Below are 19,652 nucleotides of genomic sequence, written 5' to 3'. Positions count from 1 at the left end.
CTGCTGGGAATTCGGTCTATTGGAAGGTGAGAAGCATGAAGGCTACGGAGAATACCGGTCCGGGCCCGCCGATGAGATGCCACCAGTGTTTACTGTACGTGCGTTCTGGAACGCATTGACACCGCTGTCAGGACAACGAAGAATTGCGATTTGGCGTGAAATTGGCGCTGGAACCAATTCTCCGGCCCAATCACCTTTCCTGAAAACAGCGTCAGCTGATAGATTTACAGTTCCAGTTGTTCCTTTTTCAAAAACAAAGCATGAAACCAACCAATGAAACCAGCAATTGATATTCTACATTTCACATGACACATCCTCATGGCAGGATCTTACATGTTTCAGTAAGGATTCCACATGACACATCATCATGGCAGGATCTTATATGTTTCAGTAAGGATTCCACATGACACATCATCATGGCAGGATCTTACATGTTTCAGTAAGGATTCCACATGACACATCATCATGGCAGGATCTTACATATTTCAGTAAGGATTCCACATGACACATCATCATGGCAGGATCTTACATGTTTCAGTAAGGATTCCACATGACACATCATCATGGCAGGATCTTACATGTTTCAGTAAGGATTCCACATGACACATCATCATGGCAGGATCTTACATGTTTCAGTAAGGATTCCACATGACACATCATCATGACAGGATCTTACATGTTTCAGTAAGGTCATATCTTATTCTTCCAAATTCCATTGAGCTTCGGCCCAACCTGTTCAACCTTTCATCATAAGATATGCCTCTCATCCCGGGAATGAGTGAATGAACCTTTGCTCAATGGCTTCTAATGCAATTATTTATTTTTTTCAAAATAAGATCTAAAATGCACACTATATACCAGGTGTGGTCTCATCAAGGCCCTGTACAGCTGTGGTAAAACTTCCATAATTTTATATTCCACTCTCTTTGTAATAAACACCAACAATCATTTTGCCTTTCTCGTGACTTGCTATACCTGTAATACTAACGTTTCCTGATTCACCTTCCAGAGCATCCCAATCCCTCTGTGCCATCAAGTTCTTCAATCTCTCTCCATTTATGATGTGGAAATGTTTTGGACTGGGTTGGGCACAGTAAGAAGTCTTACAACACCAGGTTTAAGTCCAAGGTGAGTGATGAAGGAGATACACTCCGAAAGCTCGTGATTCCAAGCAAACCTGTTGGACTATAACCTGGTGTTGTAAGACTTCTTACTCTCTCTATTTAAATAGTATACTGCATGGCGACAACAGATTTTACCCAAGTCATTTAATGCTTAAATAAATAGCAGTCATTACTATTAGTTGGTGGCAGCCACACTGTGTGGTCATTAACCCAGCAGTGTTCCACTTTATAATTCTGTGCTTTCAATTACATTTTTACAGCAGGTGTTTCCACTCCTTGATCTTCCACTGGTGCATGTAATAAATTCTACTGACGTCAGTTATTTATCTTGCAGAGTTGTTGTTACCCTTACTACAGGGAGAAGTTTTTTTTCTGCACTTTTTTTTGGATATGCACAAAATGTCTTTAATATTCAGATTCAATTTGAATTCAGTTTGAATGCACATTTCCCTTTATAAATTGCTCTGCACCTAAACTTTGGGATGTATTTTGATAGATTTGTACAATCCAAATATTTAGTAGGTGTCCACAGACTTGTGATTTTGAAGACTACTTCTGAGTATCTGGAGACTACGTTCAGTATATATTTTAAAAACTGGACTGAAGCTTGAATACCATCACTTTTGTGCTGGTCCAGCCACATCCATCTAAAATGTCTGTGTGTGGTAGTAGAGGTACTACAGTACCTGGGAATGTGAGCTACCATTGGTGGAGAAGGCTCGCTGCTCATTGGCCTAAGTGTTTGCCTTTTCATTGGTCAAGATGTAAGGTAGCTCCGCCCAATGAGGCGGGGTATAAGAACCCGTGTTTCCCAGCAGCCATCCTTCTTTCTGTACTCGAGCTGCTAGGGAAACATCTTGTAGATTAGAGCCTTCAATTCGGACTACTCCTTCGTTTCAGTAGTTATTGATCGCGCATCAGTCTGTGATCCCACTCCATCTAAAATGTCTGTGATCCCGGTGGGATCCAGCAGTTTAAGATTCTTTAGGTGAGATAAATTATGTTGATAGACGCTCTCTGTTGAAATGATCAACTTGTGGTCTTCATGTCCCACACCATGTAAGCGACTAGCCATGCAAGATTCCATTTTGCTGGCAATCTTGAACCCCTCTCAGTTGTGGCCATTAATGAGCCTGCACATGCATCTAGCTTCCGTTTATTTCGAAATCAGACCGGCACAGTTTTAAAAACATTACTCGTCAACCATTTGCTCTTTGTCGGATCATTAATTGTGGGTGTGTCAAATGATAACTTGTGTTGATTGTCTCAATGAGGAGTAAAAGCGTACCCACTTAATATTCGATCATAAGAACTCCGCGTTGACACCTTGCAAATAGAAACTCCTTTTATTTCCTCCGTTTATTCCTACTCCAGTGTAGCTGAGGGCGGGTCAATCCTCATGCATGAACCGAGTGGACAATTTAGTCACGGTGTTGGTGAATGGCGCTCCAGCCCAGTTCTGGCCTCTCTGACTGCTTTCCGGTAGGGGTCACTGGACAGCAATCAGAAAGGCAAGGATGCCGGATTCCCTCGCCCAATCCTTTTTGACATTTCCTATTGCCGTTTCGGCTGCGAATGACTAACTTTTCACTGACTAATCCCGAATTAATGGTGTCTGGCTTCCGAGGAGCTCATTTTCACTCAACAGCTCGTGAAAGAAAAGCGGGAATATCTGGCGCCTGTTCGCGCGTTTATTTCCGATGCTTGAGAATATCTTGCATCCCTTTTATTAAAAAAAAGCATTGCCTGTCAAAATAAAATGCTGAAATCGCCAAACATTGGGGCGCGGAAAAGGGAACAAAAATCTTAATTTGTACGTCGCGTGCACTGGAGGCTCCCGGATTTCAGATGCACAATAAAACCCGGCATCGTTCAGGATTCAAGCCAAGTGCACTACTTAGTATTCTCCCCTTGTCCACATTAAGTGTCCCTAATTCTTTATCAAATGTGTGTGCGATGGTTGATGCATGTGCTGGCTCCATCTCCTGCTCTGCACAGAGCAAAGGCTGCTTGTCGAAAGGAGCCCAGGAACCTCTCTGCAAGCACTGAGGGGCGCTTCGCTCTTCCTGTCGGTCTGATTTGGCAACTAAGACTCTTGTGTTTGTTTGTTTTTTAGTCACTGGAAAGCAGGTGGACTTATCTTAGACTTGTGCATTTGTCTCTTTGTATGTGAGGCGAGTTCTGTTCGTTGCAGGATCAGGAGGATGCTTTGAGCTCAGAGTAGCCTTTCTTGAGGAGCAGGAGCCTCCTGCTGCTGCTGTACCAGTGACTGACTAACCGTGTTTCATAAAAAGGAGCCTTTTGTTGTGTTGTATTCTCTGTGGAGGAGCTGCTGCAGTTTCCACCGATCCTCACCTGCTCGCACAAAGCTGCAAAGTCAGCTCTGGCTATTGACAAGCAGTCGGCACGGTTTGACTGATTCCTGCAGACGGATATAGCAGCAAAGGGGGAATAGCTTTCTTTCCTGTCCGGCTCTCCTTCCAGCAGTCTTGCCCGGTGAGGGGGGAAACTTCACCGTGATCTAGTATTTCCAGAGAGAAATATGCCGTGAAAAAGATTCAGAAAGGAACACTTGTTCTCCAACGCTTAAGGTAGGAAACTCTTCTTGCAAGAACACCACACGCACTAATCAAGGAAAGTTCCTCGCCTTTTAAAAGCAAATTCAGCCTGCCTTAAACCGAAAGTCAGGATTTGTGGCTTCTCTGATGTGGTTTCCGTTTGTTTATTGGCAAAAGTCAAAAGGGGCTGTCTCTTATACATGTATATGTCTGATTGGAAATGGGGTTCAATGCATCACATCATGCTGCAGGGTTCACAATGTGTTTGTGAATTTGACTGCATAATTCCAATTCCATGTCACCAGCACCAGAAGCTGGATGGCCTCACTGTTTATCAGTTTGGAAACATGCTTCCGTCCCTTGACATCCACATCCTACCCACACGCCTGAACATCACCCCGGTAAGTTATCGAACCCATTTAATTAGAAGCAATTTTCCTGTGCTTTAATTTTCAAATCAGTGTATTTTCCACTGGATGATCGTCCAGCGATCACGTAAGGAAGAATCACAATGCAAAATTGAATAGTTCCTCCCTCCTGTGACATTACGTGTTCCCCCTCCGCAAGAAAACGATCAAATTAATAAAGGATTTGATATTTTTTCTATTGCCTCAAGCTGATGTGTTGTGCCGGGCAGTGAGAGTGACATTGCAGAGATGTGAATAGAGCAGGTATGCAGAAGTTGATTGTGGACAATCGGTAGGGTTGTAAAAATGAAAGATTCGGCTGCACAGAATTTACTTAGCAGGTCGTTTACAGTCAGCCTGTTATGTTTAATAGCAACAGAATCGATCAGCCAAGAAGAAATATCAGCACGTCTCACACCCCACCCCTTTTTTCAGCTTATACAGAAGCTTAAATGCGTCGACTTTTATTTAGGCTGGCAGTAAGTTATAACTTAACAGTATCAATTACAGATATTTGAAAACTTTATAAGCACTGCAGTTTTCTCAAACTACAGAAGGAACAACTAAAGGTTACAGATAGTCAAATGATTCCATTATTAACAGAAGCCAGAGGTGAAGGGCATTTCATTCAATCAGACTAGCTCATTTCCAAGGCGCTGCCCACAGTAGACTGGGGTCTCAGAACATGGGTCTTGTATTTAGCTGCTAACCTGACTCGTGCCATTATTGCCACTGTCTTATAAACGGGTGAGATCAGTCTGAGGGCACTTGTAACTGCTTATAATTTTCTGGCTCCAAGTCGCTAATTATTTCTTTTGTATCTGAAACATGGTGTGCTGCCTGGACTGTTTGTGTCTGACATGCATCAGATATAACAGTTTTATATTAATATTACCTGCAGATCCTCCATGACATTTTTCAAAACAGGGATATTATATGATGTACTATAACATTTTTAAAACCAAAGAATATATTTTTTATAAATGGGCACTTAAACCTCTCCATCTAATTCTTGTTTGTTCTGTGGACTCTTTCTATCAGTCGAAGTTACAGCGAAGAAAAAAATGAATATTTTTGAATGTTTTAACATATTTAACACTTAAATGCCGGCTATATAATACCCAGATGCACTGATGTTGTTTCTAATACATTACTGGTGGAGTTTCTATGGTTTTGTCCATAGTAACATGTGCAGTCTAATAACAGATTGGCTAAACCATTTACTACTGAATATATTGTCAAGAACGTGGATTTAAGTTTTCTTTAGATAATTTAAATTTATATTAGTATGCTTGTAGCTTCTCATTTTATTTGGAGGAGTCACAATATGATGATATATTTATATTAGACGGTATTCTGGGATTTTATTCAGTATTTGTAGGATCAAATACTGTTGCCCATGCTATTAGGTTCACAATGGGTATCTATGTCTTTGAGAAGAAAAGGAACGGGGGGAAGACTATATGACAGATGCACAGGATAAGGCTACTGGGAAGTATCTTTCTAGCAGATTCTAAGACCACACTGTACCCTCAAGGGTGTTTTAAAATACGTCTACTTAACTAAAGGTGCAGAAGCAAACTAAGAAGGAGCTCCACGTTCTGTTACAAACTGACCACCAAACATCCTTTCAACCTGCAAACCCAAGCAATGAACATAAATATTTCTGAATGACACTTAACAGCACAATGTTTTACAGTGCACATTTAATCATTTTCACAGTGTCTTCTTCAATTCTGTTTTTAATCTCACCCTGGTGCTCCATCCAAATGAAAGCCAGAGCTGTCAGTGGAACTTTGCTGCTCTGAGAGCCTTTTGAGATGACCCCTGATATCCGGGTTTATAAGTCCCAGGTGAACTAATCAGGCTGTGCTTCTAATGCAAATGCATTGACAGCTTATCCCTGTATCAAGCTACTGGCAAATGTGGGCACACCAGGGACGCATGCTGAAAAGAACACGGAGTTTTCGTCATAAAGAGAACATTCCCGTAGCGTCCTTCCTGAGCAGGCGCCGGAATGTGGCGACTAAGGGCTTTTCACAGTAACTTCATTGAAGCCTACTTGTGACAATAAGCTATTATTATTATTATTATTATTATTAAGACAGATCTTTGCTGACTCCTGGATCTGTACGTCCACTGATTAGCAGGAAAGCAAATCTGATGACCGCTAGATTCGGCAAACCCTTAAAGATAGTGACCTGAATCTCTTGGAAGTGAGCTATCATTGTTTTTCAAACCCTTAAAAAAAGTAAACTGAAGCTCTTAGAAGTGAGCTATCATTGTTTTTATTCAAACATACCCCAAAGCCTAAGTCGAGATGCCCTATCTGGTTTGGAGGCTGCTCTGTTAAGCAGAGTGCATGCAGGTATCCCTCGTGTCACCACGTGTTAGAAATGTTACTGCATTGTGTTATAATCCCTCAGATATTGGCATAGATGATGGCATTGAATTTCACTGTGACCACTGCCTATCTGTCACAATTTCTGTGCTTTTCATGCACAGCCCCAATAATTGAATCTTTGGGGCTGGAGCCCAGAGCTGACTTCTGTCGATCCTTTGTTCCTAACTGTCTCATCTCCCTTTCACCCCCAGTGCTGTGGCTCCTTGAGAAAAAAAACTCATGAGAACTATTTATATTGCCTTAGGATGGGTTTCTCTCTTGGCTGACATTTAAGAAATAAAAATGGATAAAGTTTGAGTGAAGATGTGGTTGATCGATCTGAGATGGATCCTGTTTCCTCTTTTCTATGATGTCTTGCCTTGGTTTATCTAGAGGAAAAGAAAATGAAAAAAAAAAAAGTATAATATTGGGTGGCTATCTGGACTGGTGTACGATTCCAGAGTTTTAACATGGCCTATAATGTTTTGCTTACATATGTGCTCCACACCATTGTATAGATGCAGGTAGTCTACTTGTGAGTGTCTCTTATCATCTTACTTATTTGCTGCCAACGGATTCAGCTGCATGACTCCCAGGCACCTTCAATTCTTCCCCGACATGTACATTCAGAGGTCTCATGTTGGAGGATGAGGGGAAACTATGACACAAGGAATTTTAACCCCTTCCTTCTGTTTTTAACCAAGGAGAATTAATAATCTGATATACCTCTGGCTCTTGTATTACATTATTTTGTTGAGTAGCTAAGGCACTAACTAGCCTGACTGACTTGTCTTGTCTAGTCTATTGTGTAAATCAGTCTTGTGCTTTGCACTGGATCCCAAACTGGATGGCACAATCTTTATGGATTCTTTGCTCATTAAACCCTGATGAGCAAGAATGAAAGTCTTCTTAGGTAAGTGTAAAAGTTAATTTGATAGTGTTTGGAGGTACAGGAATGTTTGGACCTCTTCCACCACATCTACCCCACCCATCACATCCCCTCTAACAACTGACCTAATTGGAGACCTGTAGGCTTTTTCAAGAAATATTATTGGATGACATTTCTACAGCTACTCTGTCTCATCATCACAACTGAAGAACAACATCTAAATTTAAAGAATCTAGCAGTAGCGCTGTAGCCATGTTGCTCATTATCACTGTGTCAGCTCTTTGAAAGAGCTCTCTAATTGGGTCCACTCCCCTGCACTTTTCCCATCATCCCGCCCTGTTATACTAGTTAAATTTGTTCTGTACCCAGTGCAACCTAGAAGCTAGCAAAAGCTGACCAATAGTTCAAAGCTGACGAGGTTTCATACCAGAACAGAACTCAAAAACAAATCTGAATATAAGCTAATGGCATGATGTTACATTTTACGTGAAATGTAGAAAAGCCTTTTTATTGCTTCATAGAACATAGAACAGTACAGCACAGAACAGGCCCTTCGGCCCTCGATGTTGTGCCGAGCAATGATCACCCTACTCAAACCCACGTATCCACCCTATACCCGTAACCCAACAAACACCCCCCCCCCCCCACCCCCCACCCCCCCCCCCCCCCCCCCCCCCCCCCCACCCCCCCGCCTTAACCTTACTTTTTAGGACACTACGGGCAATTTAGCATGGCCAATCCACCTAACCCGCACATCTTTGGACTGTGGGAGGAAACCGGAGCACCCGGAGGAAACCCACGCACACACGGGGAGGACGTGCAGACTCCACACAGACAGTGACCCAGCTGGGAATCGAACCTGGGACCCTGGAGCTGTGACCACCATGCTACCGTGCTGCCCAGATTCAGGTATTCGATGGAACCATAAAAATGTACACAATTGAAAGGTGTTACTCAGACAGTGTTTTCTAGAAAACCTTTGTTAGAGCAATGCAAAAGTGTGGTAACCCTTCACGAGGACCATGGTTGATTGCTGATTCATCTCCCCCTGGACGTTGTAGAATACGAGTTCACGTGGTGTGTGGGCAGTCGCCTTTAAATGTCGCTCCTAGACCCAGACTAGTAGTTCCCAATAGTCCTGGCTGGGATGATTTTCTGTGCTGGGGTAACAACTTCATTTTCAGTTTAAGTTTGACCTTTAACTCTGTGCCTCATGGAATTAGTACAAAAAATAATGTCATTGCCTTGATCTCTCCAGATGCCATTTGTATCTTCGATCACTTTAAATACGGATTTACATTTTCCTTAATACAATGGCCTTGCCAACATTCTGACAGTCTTTACACCTCAAATTCGCGTTGGTGCACTGCTCATTCAACCCAATTAATTCTGCCCCTCTGTTCTCCAATTATATTGGCATCCTTCTCCTTTTCCCCTTTATGTCAGCACACATATTCCCTGCCCCTCCTCGCCACCCCTTCTTGCTCTCTTCCTCCTGCCAGTTCGCCTCCCTCCTTGACAGCTGACTTCCTACTTTTATGATAGCGCTCCCCTTACTTACCCCACCCCTAGCACTTCCTTTCTCCCTTCAATCATCAAGTGCTGCCTTCTGCGTGCTGGGGTCAGGTATTCCCGATCTCACAAAAATAACCACCCACTGTATGCAGTAACATTCAATCCTGTGGAGCAGCAACAGGAGGGAAGAACCAAGAGTGACCCTGAGGGAAGGAGTACTGCTAAGGATGAGCCTGAAGCACCACTGGTTGTTATACATTGCTGTAAATAAGTAGGCACTCTTCTGAAAATGCTGATGTCCATTTGAAACACAGATGGTTGGCATAAATACAAGTGCAATGAGGTCATAATTGAAAGCCTGAACTAGAAGCATCACTGAAATATAAAGTGATTACTTTAATCAGCGGACATTTTAATAACTATGGAAACTTAATGACTGGCAATTATTCTTCGAGCACTTAATTTTGTTGAGTACTATTGATTTTACCAAATAAATTGTGGAATCATTGAGCAGTAAACCTATTTTTTCAGCAGCACCAATCACGTGATATGCATTAATTTTCGTGAAACATACCTCCACTGAGCAGCTCATTAACTGTGTTGGGGAGAGTGCCGTCACCAGAGCAATTTCTAGTTGCCCCCCCCCCCCCTCCAAGTTTTGGTTTGTAATTGTGGAACTAAGCTATATATGTTAGGAATATCCTGGGTTTACTCACGCTTTTGAGCGGTGTTATTGACTGCAGTTACATTCATGGCTGAGTGCCACAATTGGCATCAACATTGGTGTACTGGGAAGAAGGGGCAAAATGAGGCACGGTTGTTGTTTCCAATCCATAGCCAGTGAGTCTAGCTTGCAAATATAGCAGTTGGGTGAGGAATGGATTAGGCTGGACTAAAATACTTTTTAGATTTGAAAAGCCTGGCCAAAGAACTGCAAGGCAACTGTCTATACCCACAATGGGAGTTGATATATGCAGGAAAGGAAAAAAAAAAGATGGGAGAAAATTGGCAGAAAAAGAAGGGCAGCAACGGTATGGGTTTTACTTTAAATCGAGGCCTTTCATTATCATTACATATCTGTAATTATTCCATCTTTAGTGCAATATTGCCCTCAGTCTCACTTTTCTACAAGCTAAAACATGAGCTATGGGCAATTATGACCTAAGTGCTTTAGTGATTGTCATTTCAGTAGTACCTAATGAAATGTAACTCTCACGTTGACACACTCAGCATTTTTTCCAAGCTGCTGTATAGTAATTTCTTGCAGGTCAAAGATTTTACACAGAAAAAATAAATAAAGAGGAGGTCCTCCCCCAAGGACTTATTTTGGCAGATGCTCACCATGAAGATCTCAGATTTGATCTCTGGACAGTACCAAAGTAGCTCATCTTAGCCAAGACAATCACTGGGGTGCAGAATTGTAACCCAATCCTTTGGGTTTGGGAGGGAGGGGTAATAACCTGCTTTATCACTAACTGTCCCCTTCTGGAAAGAGTGCAGGAATGGCTATGAGTGAGGACAGGCTAGAATACAGTCGTGATACTACTCACTGCGGTAGAAGTAATTTTTCCACATAAAGCAAAAACATTTTTGATTGTGGGGCCAGGTATCCCCTATCCCAGACTATCATCTCTCTCCCCCCCGCCCCTCGCAATTTAATGCCTTGCTAACCTTATGGCATGTCATCTTGGTGATGACTTCATTGCAAGCTGGTAGGTGTTTGCCACAAGTTTGTAGAGCAGCTAAATCATGATAGCAGTCAACAGCACCCTCTCTTTACATCATGCAACTGAACATGAATTTAGAATCAGAATACCACCACCTGCTACTAGTAATATTTAAAGGGATCATCAACTATTTTCAGATTAGTCTATGTAATTTATGTATAGGAGCTGATTGATTTCTCCTGATTTACTGCTGTGATTGTAGAAGCATTTGGTAGCTTCCAGAGTTGTGTAAAATTGCTGAGGTCTATCGGGAGTGATGTGACATGAGCTGGAAGAAATGGCCCTGACTGAAAATATTCTGTACAAATCACTTGCTCCCAGAGATTAAGGTAGTTGTTTGTGTCAACTTGGACCACAGAATGTCAGGGAGAATGAACAGAGTTACGCAGAGCAGGACAAGCTGCTCGGAGAAAGAGAAGAGGTCTCTGCAGGGAGCCTTATCCACCAGAATGTTCAGGGAGTAATTCTCCTACCTGAACCTCAGCAAGGAAAAATTAGCTTGATTTTACCATGCACTTCAAAATCCCAACATTGGGATCAAAAGCTGGCCCCAAGCCTGCACTTCCCAGCAGTGGGATAGGCTCAGCAATTTTGACCAGAGGTGGACTCCCAATTGGCTATGTCCAGGCCAACGTCCAAATAAGGATGTTGGGTGAGTTCCGGATGTTGCCAATCCTGCCAATCCAATCAGAAGACCAGCAGTGCCACCCAGAGAGGTGGATGTCATGGAGGTAGGCAGAAGACCCCTGGAGTATTTCCAGATAGTTGAATTAAAAATAGAAGATTTGGGGGCCAGAAGTTGGAGTGGATCCCCTCTCGGGTGATGGATGGGCTCTGGGTGCTGCCAAGGCATCTTCCCCCAAGGTTATTTGCCTCGCTACCCTGCAAATTCAACTACCAGATTCCTGCCCTGATCTTTTTGCATATCTGGCATCCTGTCACGAAGGCTGCGGCCCCTGTGACCAGCTCAATTTCTTGTAGGTGACCATTCACCTGGACAGTAATTTTGATGACAATCCGTGGCGTGGTGATGCAATTCAATTGCATGCACTCGTCTTCGTTGGGCTGCGCTGGCGACTCCTTTGCCTAGGGTGACATGCTTGCTGGCTGACCTGGCATTGCCTGTCCCTGTAGCTCCTCTGGCCACAGGTGCCGCACCTCTTGAGGATCTTCCTCCATTAATCCTGGGGAGGCGTCTCACCTGGTTGCAGAGTTACGAGCCTGATCCCAACAATATTCAGGCGCTTCCCTCTTGGAGCAAGGTGGTTATGTTGAACTTTTACTAGTTTGGCCTCAGCTGGAGTATTGCTTCTGTTCTGGGTGCTACATTTTAGAAAGGATGTGAAGGCATTGGAGAAGTGCAAAACAAATTCATGAGATTAGTTCCTGGGATGAAGAACAGCATTTACAAAGTACGATTGGAGAAAGACCATTTACCTCAGAAAAGAAGGCTGAGAGGAGATTTGATGGAGGTATTCAAAATCATGAGGGGTCTGAACAGAGTAGCTAGGTTCTCACTTAATGATGGGGAATGAGAGGGCACTGATTATTTTTAACTTCTCCAATTAAGGGGCAATTTTAATTTGGCCGATCCACTGACCCTGCACATTTTTGGGTTGTGGGGGTGAGACTCACACAGACTCGGGGAGATTGTGCGAACTCCACACGGACAGTGACCCAGGGCCTGGATTGAACCTAGGCACCATGAGGCAGCAGTGCTAACCACTGTGCCACCATGCCGGAGAGCACAGATTTAAAGTGATTAGGAAAAGAAGCAGAGTGATCTGAAGAAAAGCTTCTTCACGTTTGAAGAATGCTCTGCTTGAGAGTGTAGTGGAGGCAGGTTCTCGGAGGAAATTAGATTTTGAAAAGAGAATATGCAGGGTTATGGGAAGAAGGCAGGAGAATGGAACTGTGTGCGTTGTTCATTTGGTGAGATGGTGCAGACACAATGGGCCAGATGGCTTCTTCCTGCGTTGTAACAAGACTGGAGGATAACATATTAGCTTGGATAAAGGATTGATTAGCTAAGAGGAAGCAGAGAGTAGGGTTAAATCGGTCTTTTTCGGTTGGCAGGCTTTGACTTGTGAAGTGCCTCAACTACATGGAATCTATATTAAAGACTTGGATGGAGGGGGATTGAATGGAATGAAGGGTGAAGGGGGACTGAATGTATGTTGGTAAATGTTTTGATGACACCAAGGTCGGTAAGGTGGTAAGTTATCAAGAGGAGATAGAGAATCTGCAGAAGGGTACAGACAGATTTACTGAGTGGGCAAACATTTGGCAGATTGAATACAATGTGTGAAAATATGAACTTGTCCACTTTGGCAGGAACAATAGTAAAAACATACACTGTTCAAATTTAGAGAGATTACAGAATTCAGTGGTACAGAGGGATCTGTGTGTCCTGGTACAGGAAGAACTAAATGTTAGTAGACAGGTACAACAAGTGACTAGGAAGGCAACTGGAATGTTGGTGTTTATTGCAAGTGGAATGGAATCTAAGAGTAGGGACGTTTTACTGCAACTGTACAGGACATTCGTGTGATCACATCTAGAATAGTGTGTACAGCTTTGAACTCCTTATTAGCCTCCCTTATTTGAAAAAAAGATAAGTCATGTCGCCATAGACCCAGATGACCATCGGCTGCTTTCCTCTTTGAGGGGGAGAGCTGACTGGTGATGATTTAACATGAGGATCACCACACCTCAGTTGAGGGACAAAGTTGCGAAGGCGGGACCTTCATGAAAGATGTAATTGCATTAGAAGCAGTTCGGAGAATGTTCACTTGACTCATTCCTGGGAGAGAATGTTTGTCTTTTGAAGAAAGGTGGACAGATTGGGCTGACACCCATTGGGTTTTAGAAGAATGAGATGTTATCTTATTGAAACATGTAACATCCTGAGGGGACAGAGAAGGTGATACCAGTAGGATCTTTCCACTTGAGAGACGAAAATTAGGGAATATAATTTGAGAATAAGATGTCTTCCTTTTACGATGGAGATCATGAGAATTTATTTCTCTGAGGGTTCTAAGTGGCCAGCATCATCATGGGCAGGATGGAAAATTTGGAGAGGCAGCCAAACGTCCATTGCAGCGGAACAGGAAAATCATGGCATGGAGATGGAGAGAGCTGAGGAGGCTGGATCATTAAATTTATTCAAAGCAGAATTAGATTTTTTATGGACGTGGAGTTAAGATCACAACCAAAGCAGCCGCAATCTTATTGAATAGTGGCACAGGTTTGAAGGTCCAAATGGTCTACAGACATTGCCAAGTCCTGTGTTCCTAGGTAATTAATGGGTTCCCCATACAACAGGGGCCATTGGTAAAATGTTGGCAACACCGCTTAATGGCTGCTAATTGGAGCATATGTATGCAAATTGTCTTCCCACATTTCATTGAAACGAGTAGCCAATCAGCACTGTGACCTGACTCTTGTCCACCACTGGTAAACCTCCCTGATGGGAGGAGTGATGTGGAGATGCCGGCGTTTGACTGGGGTGGGCATAGTAAGAAGTCTTACAATGCCAGGTTAAAGTCCAACAGGTTTGTTTTGAATCACTACCCTTCGGAGCACAGCTCCTTCGTAAGGTCATATGTTGTATTAGACAGCTGTCCTAACCAGGCTCCTTACTATTTTACCCGCACGCTGCTTCCTTTTCCATCACCTGGTCTCCTGTATAATTTAATTGTGTAGCTCTACTTCACTACAGAAGTCTTTACCACATCTGCGTCTTTCGCAGCCGCAACTTCAGCCTCACAGCAGTGCAAGGATAACATTGACCATGGGCGGGATTCTCCCCTACCCGGCAGGGCAGGGGGTCCCGGTGGGATGGAGTAGCGTGAACCATTCCGGCGTCGGGCCTCCCCAAAGGTGCGGACGTCTCCGCACCTTTAGGGGCCAAGCCCTAACATCGAGGGGCTAGGCCCGCGCTGGAGTGGTTCACGCCCCGCCGGCTGGCGGGAACGGCCTTTGGTGCCACGCCGGCCGGGGCCGAAGGGACTTCGCCGGCCGCGGAGGTCCATGAACGCGCCGGAGCGTCAACGGCTGCTGACGTCATCCCCGCGCAGGGGAGGGGGTCACCTCCGCCTCCGCCATGATGAAGACTATGGCGAAGGCGGAAGGAAAAGAGTGCCCCCACGGCACAGGCCTGCCCGCCGATCGGTGGGACCCGATCGTGGGCCAGGCCACTGTGGGGGCACCCCCCGGGGCCAGATCGCCCCGCGCCCTCCCCAGAACTCCGGAGCCCGCCCGCCCGCCTGGTCCCGCCGGTAAGGTAGGTGGTTTGATCCACGCCGGTGGGAGAGGCATGACAGTGGCGGGACTTCGGCCCATCGCGGGCCAGAGAATCGCCGGGGGGGGCCCCGCTGACCGGCGTGGCGCGATTCCCGCCCCCACCGAATCTCTGGTGCTGGAGACTTTGGGACGCGCGGGGGCGGGATTGACGCCAGTCCCCTGCAATTCTCCGACCCAGCAGGGGGGTCGGAGAATCCCGCCCCATGTTTGTGAAGGCAACAGTGGGCCATGAGCATAAACACATCTGGGGCTTTCCAGACTGGAGTAGGCAATATTTGCAACATCGGGTCACCATCCATTGTTGCACGAGAGAGAGTGACATTAACACACACACACACCTCTTTACAGATGCTGCCTATCAACACCAAGATATACTGCAACTGGAAGGGATTCCATTTCCTTCACTCTCTTTAAAGCAATTGACAAAAGAACCAAAGGTAACATGAGGAAAAATGTTTTTACATTGTCAGTGCTTTGGATCTGATGGTGATGGAGGCTTCAAATGCCCCCAAAGGCCTCCTTCTGTGCTCTACCCATTCTATGATTCTATGACATGCAGCTGGTCTGCAACTATATGCAGTGTACCGTGAAGCTCAATACCCAGTATCCTGGCAGCAGTCATGGTGTCATTATTCTGAAGCCGTCCACTATAGTGTCTGCATTTGAGCCACAATGATAAAACCAGAGCGTGGCTACTGAGTGACTAGGACTGGGTGGCAGCATACATGTAATGAAAGCTATGCTTCCATATCAAATGTAATCAGACATTTGGTGAACTGCCTTCTTGGACTACTGTAGTCGATGTGGTGTAAGCACATACACCATGCTGTTAGGAAGGGAGTTCCAGGATTTTGTCCCAATGACAGTGAAGGAACAGTGATATAGGTCCAATTCAGGATGATGTGTGGTTTGGAGGGGTGTTTGCAGGTGGTGGTGTCTCATGCATTTGCTGTTGAGGGGACCTTGGTGGGTTAACTACTGTGCATCTTGCCTGCATTGTTTCATAGTGCTCAGCAAAGTAAATGTCAAGATTTGTTACAAATTGATGTGCAACCTTACCATCCAGCAACCAGCTCTGTAGTGATCAGCTGTGGTGGAGGTGGGAGGAGGCAATCAACAGCCTTTGCAGGCCATGCTGTCAAATGATTGTCCCGTCTGACTGTAGTACCAGTGAGCATTGTGGATAGCAAAATCGCTTCACAGCTCCAGGGTCCCAGGTTCGATTCCGGCTTGGGTCACTGTCTGTGTGGAGTTTGCACTTCCTCCCTGTGTGTGCGTGGGTTTCCTCCGGGTGCTCCGGTTTCCTCCCCGTGTGTGCGTGGGTTTCCTCCGGGTGCTCCGGTTTCCTCCCACAGTCCAAAGATGTGCAGGTTCGGTGGATTGGACATGATAAATTGCCATTAGTGTCCAAAATTGCCCTTGGTGTTGGGTGGGGTTACTGGGTTATGGGGATAGGGTGGAGGCGTTAACCTTGGGTAGGGTGCTCTTTCCAGGAGCCGGTGCAGACTCGATGGGCCGAATGGCCTCCTTCTGCACTGTAAATTCTATAATTCTATGATTCCTAATCACCTACAGTCTCACGCCTTATCTTCTCTCTGTTAGTGAGCAACGTCCGCTTTGACCCAATGCAAAAATAAAAGCCACAACTAAAGAAACATCTACGCCTAAATTATAAATTAAACATTGCAATATTGGACGCACAAAACAGATAATCTCCCTTGTGAACTTCCTTGGTGTCTGTGGTCCATATGTCTTTGTCCTAGTAGCTACGCACAGTGCTCCCCTAATGGTTGCCGCATGGCTGGTGGAAGGCTACTGATTTTCAGTGCTAGAAACTGCAGGGATGTAGGATTTGAGCAATCAAGGCCTCAAAGGCTTGGTGTCAGACTTCACCCTACCAGCATGGATGCCAGCAATCTGGGCTGGCTGACCGGTAACAGCAGGAGTAGTGGCAGAGTGGCAGAGTGGCAGCCGAATGCTGAGAATGGACAGCACCTTTGTGATGCCAGAGCCGCTTCCCCTTCCCCTGAGCGGTGCCTCAACAATCCTTGTAATCCAGGGGAACACAAATTGCTAAACTGCTAGGAGAGCCTGAAAGACCCTTTGTAAATAGGAATCCACAGCCAGGATGACAGCAGTTTGAACATTTGTATGACAGAAGCTAACCTTGCCTAACTGAAGATTGAGCTTTACCGTTGCACCCAGATGGTAAGTAACGCCAGCTGGGGCTGCAATGGAAGCTATGAAATTGGCCTTCAAACAAATGCATTGTGGTTAGATCCACATGGTGTTCTGGTATTGGGCACCACTTCCATGCTGGAAAGGATGGGCTTTAAGCTCTGCACAAAGCCCGATGCAATGTTCGCCAAACTCCCTGATATTGACCACAGGCTTTCCCATAGGCCTGCCAATGCACCAAGCATTTCAGTGTGCAGACACCAACAAAATCCTGATCTGATTTCTCTGCCCTCTGGTAAGCTGGCACCTGTACTACTCTTGTTACCTATATTGCTGGCAGGCCACCGATGCCTGGCATCTCCACACTGCACAATCCCAGTATCTGAGCTGTTAATTGCGAGTGTGAGAGCAAGTGATCGTATTTATCCATCATCATTTTTTCCTGTTCCCTACCTGGCCAAGTGGTGGTCCCTGGGTATCTGTGATGAAAAAGGCACGCGTGAAAGAGGGATGTGGGGGATGCAGAAGCAGGAGTTTCATATCCTATTTGCAACTGCTACATCAGAAATAGATTGAGTAATGAAGGGAGGTAGGATGTACTCCAATGATGGCCAGTACTGTCTCCTTGATGGGGTGAGGACATGCAACCATACCTGTCCTTTGCCAATTAGATGCTGCTCCAGTGATGTGCCACCTTGTCCAACCAGAGAGAAGAATATACGGCAGGGATTATGATAATAACAAAAGAAATAGCACAGGAGTAGACCATCCACCCAGGAGCCTGCTCTGCCATCATGGCTGCTCTGATCATGGCCTCACCCCCGCTTTCATACCTGCTCCCCACTCGCTTGCCTTCCTAGTGTGGAACAATGTGTTTGGATGGTATGGCTTTCTTGGTTTAATATGTTGGGATCAGGTGAGATGTGGTTGAATGGCTCCCATCGTTTCACTTCTTCGTTTGACAGCACAGTAACAGAGATTTTGTGAAAAGGATTTACTTGGCAATTCAGTGAGTGAGTGAGTAACTGTGATTAATCAGACAGGTTTTCTAAGGCCTTAACAAAGAAAGAGGTTAGCCTGGTCTAAGTAAGGATGATAAAATACATTCTGGCCGAGATTCTCTGACCTTCCCTCGGCGTGTTCCTTGACAGCAGGAGGCGGCCCACCATTGGCCGGTTGAGGGATCATCTGGTCCCACTACTGCCAATGGGACTTTCCATTGAATCCACCCCACTCCGCCAGGATACCCGCGGATAGGCGCCATCAATGGGACCTTATTCTTGATACTTCTGGCAATGTGACAATTTAAAGCTGAAGGTGGCTTATTTGGGCATTCTCTTGGAGAGGGTGGCGCAGAGTTGATTTCCATCAAAAAATCTGTCTGCAATAAGGTTTTTCCTGGGCGGTCGAGGTCCTCAAACAGGGCTTGAAGCTTTTAAGTTGAGAGCTTTTAAGTTGGGTTGGAGCAAGAGGGAGGAAGGAGCATCCCCACTTGGCTCTTGTCAGCTTCTCAGCTGCTTGTCCTCTTACTGCAGAGAGGGCTGAAGCTCAAATACACAAAGGGTGGATCTGTCACTTGAAATGAAATGAAAATGAAATGAAAAAATGAAATGAAATGAAAATGAAAATGAAAAAAAAATGAAAATCGCTTATTGTCACGAGCAGGCTTCAATGAAGTTACTGTGAAAAGCCCCTAGTCGCCACATTCCGGAGCCTGTCCGGGGAGGCTGGTACGGGAACAGGCGCCGGAATGTGGCGACTAGACAGTTGACAGTTACCTAATGATTCAAACATGGAAATTGTTCATGTATTCTCCACGTAACATAATAAGTTCATGTTTGGGTATATCTGATCTCAGCCAGGATTATATTGTTTATTTAAGGGTTTAAAGTGTATTTTGTTTCTCACTTGACAGTTTGGGACCGGGATTCTCCGAAATCCCGGCCAAGTGTTGACGCCGGCGTAAACATCGGAGTGGTATACGCCGGCATCAACGGGCCTCCTGGCCCAGTAATGCTCCGTTTTTTTGGAGGCTAGCACACCAACGGAGTGATGTGCGCTGCTCCGATGCCGAAAGGCGGCCCTGCACGGTGGGCACGGGTCCGCGCATGCGCATGGTGGCCATCTCCGTGCCCGTGCATGCGCGTGGACGCGGTCTCCGCGTCAGCGCGGAGCAACATGTCGGGGACTGAACAGCAGGCCCTTGCGGAAGTAGGTAGGCCCCCTCCAGATCACAGCTGCCCACCGATCGGAAGCCCCCGATCGCGGGCCTGAACCCCGTGGAAGCCCCCGCCCGGAGTCAGATCTCCCCCCCCCCAACCAGGATGTCCAAGCGGCCGCGGGTCCGAGCTCCCGTGTGGGTGGTACCAGGTTTGAACCACGCCGGCGGGACTCGGTGGAATTCGGCTGGAGTTCGGCCCGTTGCCCGCGGAGAATTGCCGCAAGGGCCCGCTCACGACCCATTCTCCGGTCGCCAGAGAATAGGTGACCCAGCGTCGGAGTGGGGCGGCTGGAATCTTGCGGCCCCCCCACCCGGCGATTCTCCGAGCCCGTGCTGGTCAGAGAA

At 45.7% G+C, this 19,652-nt stretch overlaps 1 protein-coding gene across 3 annotated transcripts in view; it reads left to right on the top strand.

Moving 5' to 3' along the window:
- The first annotated feature begins 3,085 nt into the window (after positions 1 to 3,085).
- frmpd3 (FERM and PDZ domain containing 3) overlaps positions 3,086 to 19,652 on the top strand; it is a 648,120-nt gene continuing 631,553 nt past the window's right edge. For all 3 annotated transcript variants that reach the window (XM_038775294.1, XM_038775295.1, XM_038775293.1), the window contains exon 1: positions 3,086 to 3,715. The gene's annotated coding sequence lies outside the window, so the exon portion shown is untranslated. The remainder of the gene's footprint in view (positions 3,716 to 19,652) is intronic.

Source organism: Scyliorhinus canicula, chromosome 17 (genome assembly GCF_902713615.1).
Source record: "Scyliorhinus canicula chromosome 17, sScyCan1.1, whole genome shotgun sequence".
Taxonomy (NCBI): Eukaryota; Metazoa; Chordata; class Chondrichthyes; order Carcharhiniformes; family Scyliorhinidae; genus Scyliorhinus; species Scyliorhinus canicula.
This window is presented reverse-complemented; position numbering and strand designations above follow the sequence as displayed.